Below are 20,140 nucleotides of genomic sequence, written 5' to 3'. Positions count from 1 at the left end.
TCTGCCTGCCAGTTAGTTTTATGAGCTCACATGACAACAGCAACAACAGCAACAGCTTGCAAAGACATCCCATTTACAAGAAATAGCCCCCTTGAACAGATACAAGCATGATCCTGATAGCATGAACTTCATTGATTAAATTCCAATGACAAGAATTCCTTAATCTCTAGTACTGTGCAGATATGGAAGTCAAAGGCTGTGATGCTCTCATATACTACAATATCAGAGAAGATATAAATAACTAAGATGGTTAAAACCCCAAGGATAATACTGCCTATAAACCCAGCTCCATTTTTCCTCTGTTTTTGTGCTGAAACCAGTAACAGTCTACAACATGGGCAAATATATTAAGAGGTTGTTTTATACATAGCTCCTTAGTAGGCTCTGAGCACTGTGGGATGCTATGCCAAGTGGTAGTTAGGGAGGTCTGCAGCATTCAGGCAAGTTAATCACAGAGATGGACGACAGGAGGATGCCAAGTGGGAGGAAAGCTTCCCTCCAGAAATGGACTGTCAGCAGAATCAGGAGAGGATGTAATCAGTCATAGCTTGCTTTTACCAACCAGGAATGATCATAGATGTGGCTTTCAGCTTGCTGAGTATTTTCTAGCATGTGATTTAATCCGATTTTTGGCCCATGCCATGGAACTTTTCTCAGACTTTCTCATATATAGACACATGGTGCTTCATTCTTTCAGTGGGCACAAGTTGTTCAGTTCACTTAACAGCTTTTATTGTTCAAATAAAATGTTGGCATGCATTTGTCAGTCTCACTGGTGTAGAAAATAGCGATCTTACAGATATGGTGGCAGATACGTGCTGATCTTGATGGTATCCACAACATGCACCTTACTTTGAAGAAAATGGACCCAGCGTGGTACCAGCAATGGTGGGAACACCTTTTTACTGCTGGCACCTACTTTTACCTAGACGAGTGAAATACTCATTTCTCATGCTGAGGGAGGTTATCAGAAGTTGGGAATGTGGTGGGAGTTTATTTCCAGGTGAGCAGTATATATTCCTAGTATGAACAATAAAACTGGAATCTGACTGTGTCCTGCCCCTAACAAGCTCATAGCAGTTTGGCAAAGCAAGGAGACACACATAGGCTTAATATAAGCAGCTTACGTTAGTCTCAAGGACAAAGAACATGTGCTGACACACCACTTACATTGCAGACACCTCTGCATCTGGGCATGGCAACAAGCTTAGGAGATGTGTCACACAGAGCAGGCAGCGCACGCGGCGTTGGACCGGGTATCGCGGCCGGGGCACACAGGCGGGGCTCGGCTTTCCCGCACGACCCCAGCCCAGCTGTGCGGGGAGGAGCGCTGAGGCCGGGACCCGCCGGGACCCGCCGCCCGCCCCGCTCCGCGCCCTCAGCCCCGGCCCGCCCGCACCACGTGGCTCGCGCGCCGCAGCGCCGCCGCCGCGCAGGCGCCGTGCGCGCTCCCGCTGCCCGGCCGAGCCTGGGGCTCGGGAGCAAAATGGCGGCGGCCGGAGCGGGGCCGGGCGGGAGCGGGCGGCGCTGAGCAGGAGGATGGCGGCGGCGAGCGGCTGCCGGAGGTGAGGCACCGCGGGAAGCCGGGCTGGGAGGGGGACGGGGGCTTAGTGTCACGGCGGCGGAGGGGAGGGGGCAAGACCGTCGACGCCCCCACGGCGGGGCTCGGTGCGCGCCCCGCCGGGCCGGCTGCGAGCAGCTTGTCCCGCCGCTCCGCTGCCGGCCCGCAGCTCCGTGGGGCCGCGGGGCCCCGCCGCGGGAAGGAGCCTTGCTCCCTGTGCCGCTCCCGGCCCGCAGGGTCCGCGGTCCGGAGCGGCGGCAGCGGCCTCGGCTGTGCCTGTCCGCGCTGTCGGGTCCTGCCTCGCCGCCCCTTCCCTCTCTTCCTCTCTGCCTCCTTCTCTCCCTTCCGCCCCGGCGCAGCTCCCCGCGGAGCTGCAGAGGTGCTTGAAGCGTCTCCCGCAGGAGCTGGCGCGGAGCTCCGCCCGTGTCGGGCCGGTGCGAGAGCCGCTCCTCGCCCGCCGTGGCTGCGGGACTCCCGCCGGTGCCGGGCAGCCCGTCCCGTGCCCGTGGCCTGGAGACTGCTGCTGCCCCGGCATTTGTGCGGTTTTGTCCCGCTCCTCTCTGTACAGGTGTTACAGCGGTGTTCCTGGAGAAACTTGGAGAGCTTTGTAGGTGATGTGTTTGCTCCTGCCTCTGGAATATTCCTGCTGCCAGTGGGATAAGTGCTTTTCTGTTGGTTCGTGCTTCTACTTGCTCTTCCCCGCCATCCCGTTTGAGGCTGTTGGATGAAAGATGACATACATATCGAGTACTAACATAAAATACGATAGTAAGATAATAAAATACGTGCTGATGCAATGATAGTTTGTGTGAGAATTTACCTTAGGCGGTGTAGCATTGCTTGAGGCTTTGCTTCAAACCAGTGTAACGTAGTAACAAATTTAAAGTGTTTGTCAGATACACCATTGGGATGTGATCACCTCAGGTTTTGCCACATATTGCATGTTCTGTTTTCATTTAGAAATGGAGGAAATAAAAACAGAAGGTGAAATAAAATATTTTTAAACCTCAGAATTTGAGTTGAGACACTGAAAAGCTTGAGGAGGTAATGCTTTACCCTCTTTGTCTGAAAGATCTTAGGGAAGAATATGAGTCTTCTAAGCTTCTCCTTTTTTGTTTCAAATATTTCATCCTAGCTCTGTATTAGTATCCTTCACACAGGGTGGTGCTGGAAGGGGAATTTCTTCTTAGATCCTTCTCCATTTGAACCTTTTCCTTAAGAATTCAATGAAAATACTTTTTCCTTCACCCCTTGTTGGCTAAGAGTCTGCTACCCATGTAACAAAAATCATTCTGTAGATGGTATTTATGAGGATGTAGAACAGAAGTCTGTTAGTAACATACAGCTTCCGTGGACCATGATGTTTACAAGGCAAGGTCTGAGTAGATTATGTGGAATATCTGTATGAAATTGATGTATTGAAAAAATATGGATTGTGATGTTTTCTCCCTTTTTGGAATAATTTATCAACTAGATAACTAGTTTCAGTTGATGGACCAAAGCATTATTGAGCCATTTAAGAACTTGCTACTTTGCTGTGTCAGTTAATGTCCTGTAAACAGTACTATCTGTTTGTGCTTATATGTAAACATGTGATGAATGTCTCAGTAAATCAAGCTTGTATCTTAGGTTACAACACAAAGCTGCCAATTGCTCACTGGCTTGTATTCAGCTCTAAAGTTGGACTTGCATAGTTGGGCTGCACACAGGTAATCTTGGAAATGGAGCTCAGTGTTTTGTGTCAGATGACCAGCCAGTGTTTGTTTTTGTTCATTGGAGATGAAAACAGCTGTTGAATCCTTTGTATTTCAGCTCAGCTGCACTAAGCATTGTTTTACTTGCTTTCAAACTTTAGCCAATGTATAAATGGGTTTGACATTCTAATCTAGTTTGTATGCTTCAACATACAAGGAGCACAGTCACAAGTTGTCTTGGTTCGTTTACTTTGGCATTGTTGTAATTGTTGCCATTTTAAAAATCCTTACCTCTCACATTAGTAAGTGAATTCTCTTCATATGTCCAGATTCCCTTGCTGAGTCATAGATATAGTGGTAGTGTAATGCTTATAGCTGGCATGGACTGATTTGCAAAGACTCTTACATGAAAGAATAGAATTATTTTTATAAGCTCTCTTGAAAGACTTGTATGGATTTGTCATAGTGATTTTTAATTTTTTTTTCCCCTCTCAGTTTTCAAGCTTGTCTGAGAAGCTCCAAACTGTGTTGTGAAGCTATGTTGCTCACTGTTAAATTACTATAGAATGTGCTGTCTTTGCAGCCAGCTTTTTAAATTTAATTCAGTGAAACTGCCAGAGCTTGGTGAATTAACAACAAATTGAGAGGCCTTTCAAGTTGCTGCATACATGGTGTTAGGTTTACAGATTGATTGTCACTGGTGACAATCTCAAGGTTTGTTGGGGATGAATTTTAGGCTGGGGCAATGTCTTCTTCTGTCCTGTTTGCAGGCCTCATTGGTGGTGTGGTGTCTTGGGGTCCTCCCACGACATGGCCATAGGAGGAGGTGGGACACTAACCCTGCTTGCTCCTCTGCCACCCTGATACTTGTTTGCTCTTGATGTTTCAGACCACATGCAAGAAAAGGGGGTTTATTCTGATGTCTTGGGTTCACTGTCGTGACCAAGATAGTTGTGGCTGGCTGCCTTTCAGAGACAAACAGTAAGATGAATGAAAACATCCTGTGGATATATTGATGGACTGTGTGTAGTTCACATCAATCAATAAATAAATCTATAGGGAAACAGTGAGATTGTACTTAAGAAGAAGTAACTATATTCCTAAAGAGACTGATGAGAATCTGCTTTTGCAGCAAATCTTGATAGGGAACTGCAAGTTTTAATTCTAAATTTCTTTTTGTTTGCCCTTTCTTAACATATTTACATGGCTTTTGATCTTTTACCAGATCAATGGCTTTTCCCATTTTTTCACACTAGTCTGGAAACCTGATGCACAACTTTGTTGTTCATGCAGTGGGAACCAGGAATCTTAGTTCAGATGTGTTAGGTGAGCTTCCAGTGAGTCATCTAGCTATTGCTTTGTTTCATTTCCCAGGTTCTTTGAAGGATAAGTCTTGTCAGTATCCTTAAATCATTGGATAGAAGCTATTGTGGGTTTTCAGAATGCTCTTTCCTATGTTAGCTTACCAGTATGCCTGAACTATTAGAAGGGGCTGCAGATGCCACATTATCATCAGTAATGATGCTTTCTACGTAATGAATGGACACTAGGAGATCAAAATTGTTGTTATATAATTATTATATTTTGGTTTATTTCAATTATTAAACTATAGTTATCTCAACCCATGAGTTTTACTGTGTTGTTTTTTCTTTGCCTTCTGATTTTGTTCCCTGTCCCACTGGCAGGGGGAACCCACAATAATAAGATGCCTAGGAGGTTCTTGATAGATGCTTAGTGGCAGAATTGGTTTAAACACATTCGGTCCACTGCTGCTTTTCCTTACTTCCTGCACTGTCCCCTCAGCTGTGTTGGTAGGGCTGTTTACATGGCTTCACTCTGAAACATTCAGGAAATTGATCTGTATGAAAAATAAACCACTAAAGCACAAAATAACTTCATGTCAGATCCTTCATCTGGGTCATCACATTGCTGTGGAAAGTCTGTTTGCTAGCACAGTGTAGAGGTGGTAAGGGAGGCCGGGCAGGTAAAGGGGGTCAGGATAGAACTGTGTTGCCTGATGTGTGGGATTCAAGTACATACCTAACTATATACTTAGTTAAATTTAAATCTGATTTGTTTGCTCCATTGTGTGCAGATGTTGTGCAAGCATACACCAAACACTACTAAACTTTAACTATGAACTTTAACTACTGGTGGCCTTGCAGGCACGTCCAGCCTGATAGGGGTTTTCTATCATCAGTGGGTTTAAACTGGTTTTTAGATGTTTGAGTGCTAAAACATGCAAAAAAAATTAACAGCAGTCAAAATTGATTAAGAAGAAACTTTCAGTACTAAGTGTGCAGGTTTACTGTTTCAGGCAGCGTCTTCTCAAATCAGTTTTATGTTTCAGAAGTGTCTTCTAAGTGATCTTACCTTGTTTTTTGAACTTTGCAATCAAGTGTGAGCTGTTACCTGTATAACTGACTGATCATTTTCTAAATCCTCTGATCTTTGCCCTCAAATTGTGTGTGAATTCAGTGGTCATTCGTCATGCATATTTTTTATGGCACTCAAATGTCACTGTATGTTCAGTTCTTCCTGTATTAAAAAGACTGTATTTTTTGTATTGATCCTTGCTTTTCTTTCCTATCATACCCTATTTCCACCTGCTGTAGTAAAGGGTAGAATTTAATTTTTTTAACTCTCTTTTAAATATTCTATTTCTAGTTCTGCAGTTATTTTGATTCCCCATATTGTTAAAGAGCCTTTTTATTCCTACTGTTTTTCTTACAGGATCATTTAATTATGGTAACTTGTAGCTTTTAAGATTGATCTATTTTTCTTCATCACTTGTGATCTTTGATATTATCTAGAGGGAAGTGCTTTGGAGAGAGATCAAGCTAGTTAATGATATGCAAGATTCCTCTAATTTGGAAACTTTGTCCAAAATCAAAGTCTCAGGATAACTATCAGGATATTTTAACATTCTGCTGATGGTTACAATGGCTAAACTCGAAGGAGTTGATGGAAACAGTAATGTAATAAGTGACTGTTGCTTGGTTCTTTAGTTGGATTTATTATTTTGTCACCCAGAACTTGCAGAAGCTCTGTGACAGTAGAGCTGCAAAATGTATCTGTGAGTGCTTGCCCGTGTATTTTAAACTGCGGTTCGGGTGACAGAACGTTGTTCTCATAGTCTGCCGCTAAGATGTTAATCAAGGTTTTCTATACAAAGAGCAAGAATACCATTGTCTTGTGAAGACATCCAACATGAGTAGAACTTTATACCTATTTATATGAAAATTGAAGTATTTTTTGAGTGACCAAGTAGATCATGTTGCATTAGTAAGAAATTGAAGTGCTGCTTTGCTTATCATCTGCTACTCCAGGTCTCTGTACTGCAATGAAGAATATAAAATACTTTTGTAATTGGGTAGGTTATTTTAAGTGATTTAAAAATAATCAGTATGAGTGACAAAAGTTCCTTTTCATGCTTTTTTTCTCCTGACCCCAATATTGGAAATGCTGCTTGAGAGCTGATTAAAAGCATTCTAACATAACAAATACAATCAGAATGCAGCAAGACAGTATTTTGTGGACTGGTGCTCCCTTACTCTTTGATCTCTTTTGATCTTCTGCTTTAGCTTTTTTCAAATGATGATTCTTGATGTAAAGGTGGGGGAGAAGTGGTTCTTTGACTGTTAGAACTAGGTTTGCTGTGGATTTGGTGATTTTTTTTACTTTGTCTAGAAAGATGTCTTATTTAAAGCCTTCCTGCTGTTGTGATAATTATAGTGCTTATCCATTTGAATTCTGCAGTATATAAGATGAGGTTGTGCTGAAGTTCTTCTTACATGTGGGGGCATTTAGAGGTTTTTCTCTTGTACCCAGATGTATGTCTTGAAATACGTAAATGGTTAACAAACTCTGAAGCTTCTTGTAATACTTAACTGAATGACCAGAAGATTTCATCATGAAGAAGGATGGAGTGTAGGTATATACACAGTGGAATTTTGTATTACTCATTTAAAAAAAACCCTGATGAATCCCAGACAAAGCATGTGAATATATTAAAGGCTGATGTCTTGTATCTTGGTTCATCCTATACTGGACATCTCAATTTCAGACATCTTGAGAGATGAGATGAATGTCTAGAATGCAGAGAAGATAATAGGTTCATGTATTTCTTTACAGTCATTCTAGTAGTGACTGCTGCTTTCTGAAGTACATCAAATTGCTTATACTGTCATTTTAAGTTGAAAATACCTTTGCCAGTCTATAATGAGGTACTTCTAGGAAGTCTTTGAAATTGTTCTTTCATTATACCACAGTGATAAGGCAAGGTATAAGAATGCTGAGTTGACAAAATGCACGCAGTAGATGGGAAGCTTTGTGTTACTCAGTGTAGTGATGGCCTTGGTACTGACTGAGGAATAATCTAAGTTCTGTCAGTACTGAGAGGCAGCAGTTGTTACTGGTCAGCTGGATGTAATTTCTACACAGTTTAGCCATAATTTCTACAAAGGAATGGATATGACAGCATGAGGAGCTATTCTATGTCCATGTGAGCTCTGCCCCTGCACTCCCAGTGTATCAAGTACCTCCATCTTCTCTGCCGTTTATTTTCATGAATGATTATCTTGTCTAAATTTTGGATAAGAATGTGTGTTTACTGCTTTTAATTCTCAAATCCCAGCTTGACTGATTGTTTTGGTTTTTGGAGGTTTTTTTATTATAGCCAAAGATAATATTTAAAAGAATAATTTGATGTATCCTTTTTTAAAAATACATTAAAAGGTACATTATTTAGGTCAAAAAGTACCTCCTGCTTCTTAATTGGTCATTAAAATCTCTGTAGGGTTTAGTCCTCTATTAAGCACTTCTGGAAATGTGCATTTGGACTTGAAATGCCAAAATACCCTTCTAACACAGTAAGGTTAACATACAGTATAAGACTTGTCTGATTGTATTTTGTAGTTCTAGGCACAGATCTGAAGACCTGGTAACCTCTGGTAAAGTGACTGTTAAATGTGTTTCTTCACTGCATCAAAGCTACTTGTCTTTAACTGCATTTGACCACAGTCCTTGATGTTATAACTGGGGCAGTTACTACTTGAACTTGGTTTGAAAGCTTAAATTGCATGTCTTCTGAAAATTATGTTAATCAGAAGTACAGTCTTATTACAAACTTTCTGAAATATCTGTTCATACTACTTCAGGGCTTTTCCACTGCAAGTAAAACAAAATTTGTCATGTCTTGTTCTAAGTTTCTCAAGACATTTGAATTTCTCTGCTGAGAACATCTGAGGTAATTTTGTTACTGCATAATTTCTCAGTTAATTATTGGCTCAAAGTTTCCCCTTTGGATTAACAGACTTGTGCTGATCTAGGTGTTTCCCCACCACTACCTTGGGCATCTAGTGTCCCTTCTCCTTCCCTTCTTCCCTCATTCTGTTTTTAGCTACCAACTTATTTTTGCTGGAGAATTAAATTGGAAAATACCACATTTTGTGACTGGGTGTTAGCTTCATCAAAGCTCAGTTGTATTAGGCACTAGCAATCTTCAACAGTAATGAGGGTGCTTTTATTTAATTATCTTGTGGATCTGGAGTTTCGTGCTTGTTTTATGTTTGGAAGGAAAGGGAACTTGCCCTTTTTTCTACAGGTACAAGATTAATGTGTTTCCTTATTGAAAAGAACCTTTTATATTTGTTAATCTGAAAACTGATCCAGCTAAAAACTGTTCCTGTTCATTGAACATGAATGCAGAGTTGAGTGGGAATGATCATCTAGGTAAAGAGGGAAGTGAGATTTCTTCTTTTATTTTTTGCTTTTTGGGGTTTTTTTTTGGTTGGGGTTTTTTTTTTGGTTGGTTGGTTTTTCAGTTTGTTTGTCTGTTTTGGTGGCAGTGTTTTCTTCTATATAGTAGTGAACTTTTCAAATCATGGAAGAATCTAAAGAGGTTTGAGAAGTAGAGCACAGGCTGGTAAAGTATCTGCATTTCTTTGAATGTGAAGGAATTGTGGTATCAAGGACAGTTGTGCATGAGAGAGAGATATGAACAAAATTTGGTCCAAAATTACGTTAGGAGCAATGGGTTTCTTTAATGGAGTAACTCCTGTAGTTAGTGCAGTGCAACAGACTTTTGCTTTCCTTTTAAAAGTTTTATTTGATTTCTTTGAAAAACCTATTTATTATTTTAGGATTTTGGGACATCTGAAAAGCTTCAAGTCTTGTGGGGAGAGAAGGAGGAGTTACAGCATATCAACAGTCTGCTCAAAGGGCAGATTTGCCTTAGCAAATAGTTAAACAAAAAACTCCCCCATAAGCTTTTCTAACTCTGCAGCCTTTAAAAGTCTCTGTTCATGAGTTATGTGTAAATGTTGCTGAATTAATTAAATTAAATGTGTACATGATTGGTGCCTCTGTTTTCAGAAACAATGTTATGTCAACATGTGTGATGCTCTTTTGACTGTTCTGTAAAACTTGCATATTCATGTTACAGAACAAAAAAATGCTTTGGAAGTGCAGAGAGAGCTTGTTGCAGGAAATGTAGAAGACATAACTTCCTTTTCTTGCCAAGGGGAAAATGTAAACAAAGCTCCAGCTTAATTGTAAGCTAAGTACTAGTCTGGTTTTCTGACTAAGCCTTTCCTTCCTTAATTGATGTTTTTTATCATTGAGAAAGTATATTTTCTGAAATGAATACCTGTAGCTTTGGGGAGGACATTCCTTAAAGTTTGTGAGCATTTTGTTCTTGCTACACTTTTATGGAATCTAAATGTAGGTATTAATGGAGGTAACTACTGAAACTGAAGTTACTGTGGTAACTTTTGAGGGTTTGGAAGGGAAGTATTGCAATATTAATGTATTTTGCTTCTATCTTCAAAATGGCTGAAATCTTTGAAGTACACAACACAGAAAGATTTCTTGGTATCAGATGTTATGATATAAATGTTAGTTGGTGAAATCAGTGTGGCTCTTAAAATTTTCTGCTGAAGTTAATGAATTTAACCATGCAGAGCAATCTAACCCGAGGAGATGTCTTTCAAATGTGTAAGTTTTTAAGTAACTGTTAAAATCTTAGTATATATAGATATAACTGATTTATAAGGTCATTATTGTTGTGGTAGTTGTGGGGGGTTTGTCTTAAAAACCTCTAAATACAAGGAAAATGTTCTGTGGGTTTGACCAGGAATTTCACCCTTGCTCAGGGAGGCAGCAGTGTACAACCAGTTTACATGGTCTCGTATAAGTCAACTGTTGTGTAAATACCATGTACAATCAATTTTGCAATTTGATTTTGTATTGCTTCCTGCAGCAGTGAACAGAATAGACTTGAGAGTGACTGTGGATATTAGGAGACAAGGGGAAGACGTGTCAACACTGGTGCCAGGCCAGAGTGACTTGGGGAGTCACTCAGAACAGAAAAGATGGCTACAAGGGTATAGTTTTGTGGAGTTGTGAGGCAGTCTAATAGGAATAGGCTGCTTCTTCATATTGAGAGCTGTGAGATCCTGTTTCAGTTTTAGCTGCCTGTCGCACAAACGTGCTGGAGTTCTCTCCCTGTTATTTGCCACTCTCTCCAGCAGTGGGGTGGTGGATCAGCCATTTGAAATGACTTGGTTTGTGATCATATAATCTCAGTATGTAGTGTGAGGGGAAACAAGAAAACCCCTTGGCAGGATGGAGTATGGGGGAAAAGTACAGTTCCCTGTTAGTTTGGCTTTAGTGGTAGTATCAGATCACCCTGATGTACCTGTGAAGAGCTGACAGGCAGCGAGTCCTGCATGCAGTTAGCTTCTCCCTGTCAGACAAGTTCACTAGATTGAGGGGAATATATTAAAATTCACATAGGCTTGGCTTTATTTCTTTTCCTATATGAGCAATACCTAGATGCGTATATTCTGGCACTGCAAGTTTAAAATCTCTAAGCATTTAAAAAGCAACAACTCCCATGGACCTCTTTAGTAGTGATGGCTGCTGTGTGAAGTGTTGTTAATTGAGGAGGGAACAAACTGCACAAATACAGAGGAAAATAAGTACAGGCCAAAGAAGCAGCAATCAGACACCTAGATACAGGGAGCACTGTCATGGTGAATCCTAGCAGTGGCTACTGTTGTCTAAATTGTCTTTTTCTGCTAAGACTGTCCTTGCTTTGTAAGTGATTTTTCCTACTGTTAATTTTTTAGGAGCTCTGGAGAAGAAAAAGCCTATTGCAAAAGTGGTCTTATAGCTGCACACTTAAAGTAAGAGTTTTATATTGACAGTGGTAGTTGGCTGAATGGAGGTTGAGGCAGTGCTGTACTTGGGCAATGGCTGGAGCAGCCACACCAAAGGATCAACTGAAAACAAACACGGTCCAGTCAGGACTTGCATGGCTTTCCAAATGTCTGCTACAATGAAGGGTACAGCTCTGCTGCAGGAATAGGTGCGTGGGGACTGGGAATGTTTATTTTTTGAAGGCTGTGTCAACTGAGTATTAGTCAAACTGCATGTTGTGTCTGATTGTGGGGAGCAAATTAACCTTTTCTTGCTGTTCTTCCTTCTCTGTGGTATCATCTGTGTTCCTTGAGCCATTCTGTTGCAGGGAGCTAACTACATTGGGAAGGAAAAAAGTCTCACAGAAGGGAATACCTGTGTTTAGTTGCTGACCCAGTGGAGGAGCTTTGGGGAGATGCTGGTGGTAGCTGTGGTGGGCACTGGCGCTGAGGACATGTGCATGGAACCAGTGTTGGTGAACCAGCTTGGGTTTATATACACCAAATAATGCATTTTAAATCCAGATTGCAGCTGTGGTTTTATTGGATGCAGGACTTGTCGTGGCTTGTGGCTTACTGTCGAAAGTATTCAAACTGTAGCTGTAATGAGTCAGTTTTATGGCTCTGACTTAATGTTGTCTTCAATAAGGAAAATCAGTATTTCTTTAATAAAATTCCTGATGTTTCATGAAATGACTGGACTAGATTGCCTTTTGAGTTCTTTGCCACACCATTTCATGTTCCCACTTCCAGTTTTTCTGTTGTATATAGATGTACCCATTAGTGTTAAATGTGTAAGAAATGATGCTAGCAGCCAATACTTCAAATTGTTTTATCAAAGAGAAAAGGCTGAATGGGTGAAATTGCTGCTGTGTAATGACAAAAGGACCCACAGAGAGGATGTGGGTGAGAGAAGAAAAGGAATGGTGGTGTATTAAGGCCTGAAGTGTAGAGAAAAATGTTTTGGGTATACGGCAATATTGGTAATGGCATTTTTTAGCCACAGGCAGCAGTTTCAGTGGAACTAGATGAGCTGTGTATTGTTACCAAGCATCTTGGAAGCTTGAGAATAAAGGGAGAGTGTTGTATAGAAACACTGTAGTCATGAAGAATGACATTCCAAGCAACAGAAATGCCACAAGATGTTATTACTGATACAATGACTGGCTGGCAGGATGAAGAGTTGATTGCAGCCAAATTAAGATAGAAGTGATTTTTTCATCTGATCTATTAAAAGAGGCCACCCATATGGGAAGGCTGATCACTATGTGGGTCCAAGAGTTTTTAATCTGCTTTGATGTTGGAGCTACTGTTGTGAAAATCCCAAGCAGTGTCATCACCACAGATGACTCAGGCTGTGGAAGTTATTAAGGGAACTAAAGCTGAGTGATGAAAAGGTTTCTTTTTTGAAGATGGGTTGAAAATAGTAAGTCATAAGATAGGATGGGTGCTGCTTGCCTACTGAAGGTACAGAGCACACTGTCTGGGATTGTCCTCTGCATGACTCTGATGCACTCTCAGAGGCAACATATCCTGAGAGAAGTGTGAATGGAACTGTGCACTGAATTTACAAGCACTGTTGTATACAGGAAACTCCCACGTCCTCATTCAGATTAAATGGCTTTCTGTGAAATAATTGGGCCTGGATAAAAAGGGAAAATTACTCCAGTACAAGGAAAACTACAGGGTATATGGATCTTCCATAAGATTGGGGTTTGAGCCAAGATTTTCCCATCTTAGTAGATTTATTAATTGAAAACAGGATTTTTTGTTGTGGTTGGGTCACAGCTTGAGCAAGAGGAGGAATTCCCTTACTCAATGAGACAGGGATCTTTGGGGGGCACTCTCAGACTAAACAGAATAAAATTCCATGGTGGTAGAAGACTGTAGAGATGAAAGACTGTTTGCCCTGTTCCAGAAGAAGCAGCAATCTTGTTGACAGACAAAGGGTACAGGGATAAGAAGCCCATGAAATAGGCTGTATCAAGGTGGTAGAGTTTCATGTGGAAGGTTATTGCTTCTACTCCACTTCTGCTTCTTCCAGGGTGGGGGGAAGGAACAGGTGAGCATGGATATTGCTGCAATAATGGACAGTTATTATCTGGAGACACACTGAGGTCATACCAGCCTAGTGTTTGTCCTCAGTATCCAAAGCTGAATGTAGCTGAAATCTCCATGAGTTAGGTCACTGCCTGACAAAAGTGTTGGCCTGGACTTTGATGGAAAGAATAAAAGGAGACTACTTAAAAAACAAAACAAAAACAAGGTCTGCTCCTTTTTCTGAGGTACTTTGCATGTAATTTGGAAGTTCCTTTTTCTGTCTTAACCAACTGATGTGTTCATCCATCTAAACCAAAGAATATTTGCCATTCTTAAAAAAAAGCATGTGGGTAACTTTTGCTGAGAAGAGGCCTTTTGAAACACATTTAGACTCCTCAAAATTTATCACAGTATGCCAGACTATGCTGCAATGATTCTAGATTGGCTAAAATTAATTATCCTCATTTTCCTGTAAATGGATATGTTCATACCTAATTACTCTGTTTAGTGATATTGATAAAGATTTGCTGGATAGGATTTCTCTGATTTTCTTATAAAGTAGATTTAATGATGTTTTTTATCTAAATCAGATAATGTTCCTTTCAAGTTAACTTGTGAAAAAATGGAGAGTCATTGAAGAATACATGCTGTCATTTCACTTGAAGAGAGTCCTAGAGGGCCATAAATGAGCTCTTGCTCATTTGACTGAAAGAAGTGTTTTGAATTCATCTTCAGGAGCATTAGTTAAATCTTTCATATGAATGTTATCAATCAGAATAGATTTTTGGTTAATTAGTGTGTTTTTGCAACCAACTGGAAGAATCACTGACGTAGAGAGATAAAAATGTATTTGCCAATATATGAACGCATTTAAGTGCTTGGGAGGAACAGCCTATTCCATGCAGGATTGTACTGCTGTAATTCAGTTAGTCTCTGTGTACTTTGTGTATTTGAATTTTTTAGCTGCTGGAATTTTCTGTGTTTAGAGGAGTAAAAATATGTTGATGTCCCCTGCCTCCATACAGCTGTTAGTAATTTGACCTGTCAGTCCCTGTTAATGACATTATTTATTTACTTCTATGATGTGACATGTTCATATCATACTTGAAATCACTTTGCTGATCATCAGAAATATTACTTTGAGCACTGTTTGCAAAGACAGCATTGAAAAGAGGGGTTTTTCTTGTAAGTTCTGTGGGTTTTTTTCAACCGTTGAAATGCTGCTCAGTCTGAATTTCAATTTCTGAAATCTGTGTATCTTCAAGACGACACACCTTTGTGCTCTATTTGAGCATAGGTCTTTTAACTTTCACTCTGATTCCTCGGAGAAAAGGTTGAAAATCAGTACAGGTTGTTTGTTGGTGGGTTTTCTCCACTAAAACTCAGTCCAGTGATTCTCAACAAATCTAGAAATAAAAAGCTAGGATTATTGTGGTGTTCTTATCACCTCATTTTGAAAGAACTTCTTGATGGAGAAGCATACTACTTCATGGAAGAAAAAATGCTCTAAATTTCATGCTTAACTATAAGAAAGGGTTCTTTGTGATAGCTGGAACACATGATTCTCAGCAAAGTACTGAGTAATGCAGTCACTTTCATAATCTAGTTATATCTGCTTTTTCTTGCCCTCTTGAGCTGGTTAACTGCTGATGTGGCTTAAGTTCTGGTGTTTTGCCTATTGGATTTTTCTTTCTTTCTTTCCAATGCAGTAAATAATGAAATAACACAGATTCGTTAGCCCACGTCATAAAGAGCATTATCAATTTCTTATTTTTTTTACAGAACTGATCCAAACCACAACCTTTCAGCTGTTTCAGTTGCATCTTACTATTGTATCATCCAGCTAATTTTAAATAATGATAAAGGTTGATTGCTTGACTGGATTATAAAAAGGAGTCAGAATAGGCTTTGTGTGGATTTGCATGTGTCGTGCATAATCAACTGAGCATTCAAATTTCAGTTGTTTCCTTTGAACAGGAAATTACTTGCCAGTTACACAGTTTCTCTCAGGTACACTGACCCATATGCATTCAGTCCTTTAGCATGGTCCTTTAGCACTTTCAAGATTGGAGACTCTACCTCCACAAAATCTGAGTGTGCCAGTACCTCTGAGTGTCTCATCCATGGAAAAAGAGGGAGGTCAGGACAGGTAGCACTCAGTTCCTGTCAACTTTTCTTACTTAGAGAACCACCTTCCAGTAGCACAGTAAGAAAAATGAGGTAGATACTCCTTGCACATCTGAACAAGCAGTTGGAACTCCAGCCACAAGCAACTGTGTAGTCATTTTTAAGAGCTTGTGCTTTTGGATGTTGTTGACTTGTAATTCCAGCAGCATACTGCATAACAACCGGCATGGCCAAGGCTGCCTCTGGAAACTTCTCAGTGGATGGGAACTTTCTTCTCTTCTTCTGAACATGGGATTGTTCTGAATCACTTCATGATGGCTCAGGGCTCTCTATTGGTCACCAGACCACTGTTCTGCTGGAGGCAGGTTCAGGATGTTAAGGCAAGCTCTTGGGATGTACTTTGGGCATGATAGCAAGGTCGATTCTCATGAGTTCTTACAGTTTTAGTTATTATCTACCTAACTCCTATGGAATTAAGTTTGTCCTCACTGAAATTTAGTTGGTGTGTTTCCTTACTAGTGTTGGTGCTTTTTATTGCTGGATCTTGTAATCTCATCTTGCAGTAAAGTTGTGCTTGTTACTTGAAATGAGCTGTTGGGGGAAAATAGCATGGCATTTTTGGTCTGGATAAAAATCTAAGCAAACATGAATAAATTATTCTTACGATGCCTGAGTTATTATTTACTCACAGTAAATTTAAAAGATGTTAAGTAAAGTGAGAACCTGAAATACCATGTTGGTACAGGTATGTGCATGTACTTGATATAATTTCCTACTTTAGTTTTAGTATTATGCTGTTGCATAATCCTATGGCAGCAACTCCAAAAGGAGTACAAAGTTCTTAAAATTTTACGGGGGAAAAATCAAATGGTTGTAAAACCTGTTGTAGCGCTCCCTACCTTACCCATATATTAATTGGATCCCAGTGATTTACAGGAAATTTTATGAAACGTTTGTATTGAGTGGTGCTATAAACAAAGTGTTAGTGTTACCCAAAGTCCATTCTGTACAGAGACTTTTTGTTAAATTAAAATTCCCAGTCCAGGAATACCTGGCTGTCAGCCCAGATATCTCAGATGCATGTCATCTAGGTTCTTAGGATTTTAGATTCAGTGTGACAAAGATTGAGAAGACTGGGGAACTTATTTCAGGTACTGAAACCTTTAACCAGACTTGTGCTTATTTTAAATTTCATTCTGAGTATCGGTATAATCTCAAAGTCATTTTTATGCTGTTTTGTAGGATTCGGGGTGGTAATTTTGGTTTTTATGAACTTCCTCATTTTGCATAATACAGTCCATATACTTGTTCTGCAGTACAAACTATTTTAAACAAACTTTGACATAGTTTAACTCTTCTTGTGTACATGTGTATGTTCATAACATCTGTGCATGCGTCACTGCTCTCAACAACTGTTTCAGTTGGTCAGCAGATGTTGAATTTGATTTCATTTTGGTAATGCTTATGGGGATGCATGCAGGCTTTCAATAAAAAGGAAAGAAAAGGTCCACATGATGGTAGTTTTTAAAACAAAATTCCATGGCTGTATTCTGAAGTTAAAATGCAATTAGAAAATTCTTCAGATGAACTGAAATAAGGGAACTTTTGGTATTCAGGACAACTTCTGCAACAAAAGATGAAATCTGTCTTTCCTTTTGCAGCTAAAGGCCTAATTGTCTGTGGTTTGGGGTTTTTTCTTCATTTTTATGTTCCTCTTCTTTTACAAGTGCCTTTCACTGTGGAGAAGCTGCATTCTTGACTTGGCATATTTGCAGTAGCTGAGTTGAATTGACTAGTCTCAGCTAGTTAGTTATATGCTAGACCAACTGCTGTTCAGGTAGACAATGTTTAGTACAGAGGCTGAGGTGGACAATAACAAAACAAACCAAACCAAAAAAGGCATCTAAATCCATGAGTGGTTCAAGTACACTTTGCTGTTAAAAGATGCAGTACTGCAAGTATTCACCTGGTGCCATAACAAACAAATTGGGTGACTGATACTGTTTCAGCTTTTTGTTTAGGTTGGCTCTAACGTGGGTCAGTTTATCTGGTTTACAAAATACTTGAGACAGAAGAAAAAAGGAAGGAAAAGTGGTTATGAGAATGAAGAGAGGAAAGTGGGGCTTCCTCCAGGGCAGAGTTCATCCCTGGTGCTAGCTGAATTTTTTGGGAGATGCAACACAGGTTATATAATATTATCTTGTAAAATTTAGCACTGTATTAAAAAAGAAAAGAAATGTACTTTCAGTTGATACATGAGGTTAAGGACAGTAGTGGACCTAAAGCTATGATCGATTTTGAGCCAAGGGGCCCAATAAACTTCATGAACTACAGAACGTTCAAGGTGCAAAATACTCTTAAGAAATCAGCCTGCATACACATGACTTAGCAGTGCATGGAAGTTATGTATTCTAAATTTAGGGAGTGAATTCATTCTGCACAATACTCACTTGGCGTGAATGTGTAACAATGTTATTGTGGTAAGCCTCCAAATAAAATAATTTTATCTATTGTGTATTTTAGGAAACTTTGACGTTCCTTTGTGAGGTTATTTAAATCCTGGTTTGCAAATTCAAGCATTGACTGCTAATGGTATTGAACAGTTGTGTGTATTCCTTGATTGCATTCCTTCCATCTTTTGGCACGTATTTATTGCCAAGTGGAAAGAGGTGGAAGATACTAACTTCAAACCTGGGGCTTGGTTCTAAGTATTGAGTGCTTACATATATAAAAATAGAAAAGCTCAACACTTTTTTGTTTTCTTCCCTCTTTTACTTAGCTCTTGGGCTCTTTCCTGTGTCAGGAAGAACTGAAAACTATTAGTAGACATCTAATAGACAAGTTATCACACCACAGCTGAATGCAGAAAAGTGGAATAACAATGGCATTATTCCAGGACTCAGGTCCAACTGAACCAAGTCCAATTTTAGATGAGAAAAGAGAAATTGTTGGGATGTCTGCTCAGGTTGCTAGCCTTTACCTGTGAGCAAGTTAGCATTCAAACTGAAAGGTGACTTTTACCTTCACAAAGTTTGTCCTGGGTGTAACTAATTCCATCTAGAAATTTACACCACATTTAAGCAAGGTATTCTTGGTTCATACAAAAATCACTTTGAGTGTCACCGTTTTGATGAATTTATTTTCTAAGTCAGTGAAGTTCTTCATAAATGAAGTAGAGATCTGCACCATATGGATTCAGTAATCTTTGAATAGCTTATTTGTGCACAAGGAAGAAAATGAGTACATGCATTGGCTAAGACTGAACAGATCCAACAGCTTGTGTTTGCCAAGAATTATTGGTATTTGCTGGTGTGATGGTGCCTGTTTTGTGTGTGCTCTGGTTCTGTCTTCATCCCGAATAGGCTTCTGTTCACGTGGATGGGTATTTTATCTTTGTTTCCTGATACGTAGCAAGCTGAATCTCTGTGGAGACAAGTTCAAGATTGTACGCAGCTGAGGTGACCAGGCTATCTCGCTAGGGAGGGCAGGCATGGGAGCTCCCTCTTCTCATTTACAATCCCGTAGGTTGGCTCAAGTTGGCTTGAAAGCTGCTTTGGTGGTTTTATGGTTGTGTCTCCTGCTCTAGCAGGATTCCACTAGTGCTCAGCAGGCTGCAGCTGTGTGAGGCCACCCTGGGATATGCACACACTAGAGCAGCAATTCTGCCTGATAACCATGTCTGTAAAGCCAGGTTTTCAAACCCTTCCCTACTCTTCCTCCTCATGTACCCAGCCCTCAAATCCTGGAGCACTTGTTTCCCTCACCTCTGTGCAGCAATTTGCAGCCTTTCCCTTCCAGGCCTGTCTCTCACTTCCCACTCCCCAGGATCTGCACTGCAGGTGTATTTGAAAACTTGAAGTGACACGTGCATGTCACTTTCTTGGCCAATTTATCATGCCACAGACTACCAAGAAAGGAAGAAAATTCAGAAGTATATAGCAAATCTATATGTGTTCACAATATTTAAGGGAATCAAAAATATTCTTGGTATAGACTTTACCTTTGTATCACTCTTTATCTTCATGTTTGTATTTTGGAAGGGGGCACAAGTGTTCAGTTGACAGTAGCGGTTCTTCATGTGTTAACTTTCATTTTCAGTATTGATATTTTAACAATGCTAATATTGGAATAAATTAGAATGCCTTTGTTGTACATTAGCAATGAATCCTTGTTCAAATTCCCTCAGAATTGATTTCTAAGATGTTTTCAAATGCCAAAAAAAAAAATTAACAAATCCTTAAATGCCATGTTTTTACTATTTTAAAAGTTCATCTAGGTATTTTCACGTCTAAATTTGAAAAGCAGTACTGAATGAAAACTCTATAAATGTTATGAATAAAAATGCAGCTGAAATCAGTGGTGATGGTATAATCTCAAATAGGACTGGCTTATTTAGCTTTCTCAATCAGTGTAATTCAGTTAGGGATTCTTTAACCATGTGGGAATAGATATAAACATGTATGAAAAGTCTTTCCTGGTATAGTCAAAGGAGAATACCTAGTCTAGACCAAGTTCTC

The 20,140-nt window shown here is 40.0% G+C and overlaps 1 protein-coding gene across 4 annotated transcripts in view; it reads left to right on the top strand.

Annotated features, from left to right (window-relative positions):
- Nucleotides 1-1,458: 1,458 nt before the first annotated feature.
- BTBD7 (BTB domain containing 7) overlaps nt 1,459-20,140 on the top strand; it is a 56,249-nt gene continuing 37,567 nt past the window's right edge. For all 4 annotated transcript variants that reach the window (XM_058834128.1, XM_058834048.1, XM_058833962.1 and 1 more), the window contains exon 1: nt 1,459-1,565. The gene's annotated coding sequence lies outside the window, so the exon portion shown is untranslated. The remainder of the gene's footprint in view (nt 1,566-20,140) is intronic.

Source organism: Poecile atricapillus, chromosome 1 (assembly GCF_030490865.1).
Source record: "Poecile atricapillus isolate bPoeAtr1 chromosome 1, bPoeAtr1.hap1, whole genome shotgun sequence".
In the NCBI taxonomy this organism is placed as follows: Eukaryota; Metazoa; Chordata; class Aves; order Passeriformes; family Paridae; genus Poecile; species Poecile atricapillus.
Note: the sequence above shows the minus strand (reverse complement) of the source record. Positions and strands in the feature narration are given on the sequence as shown.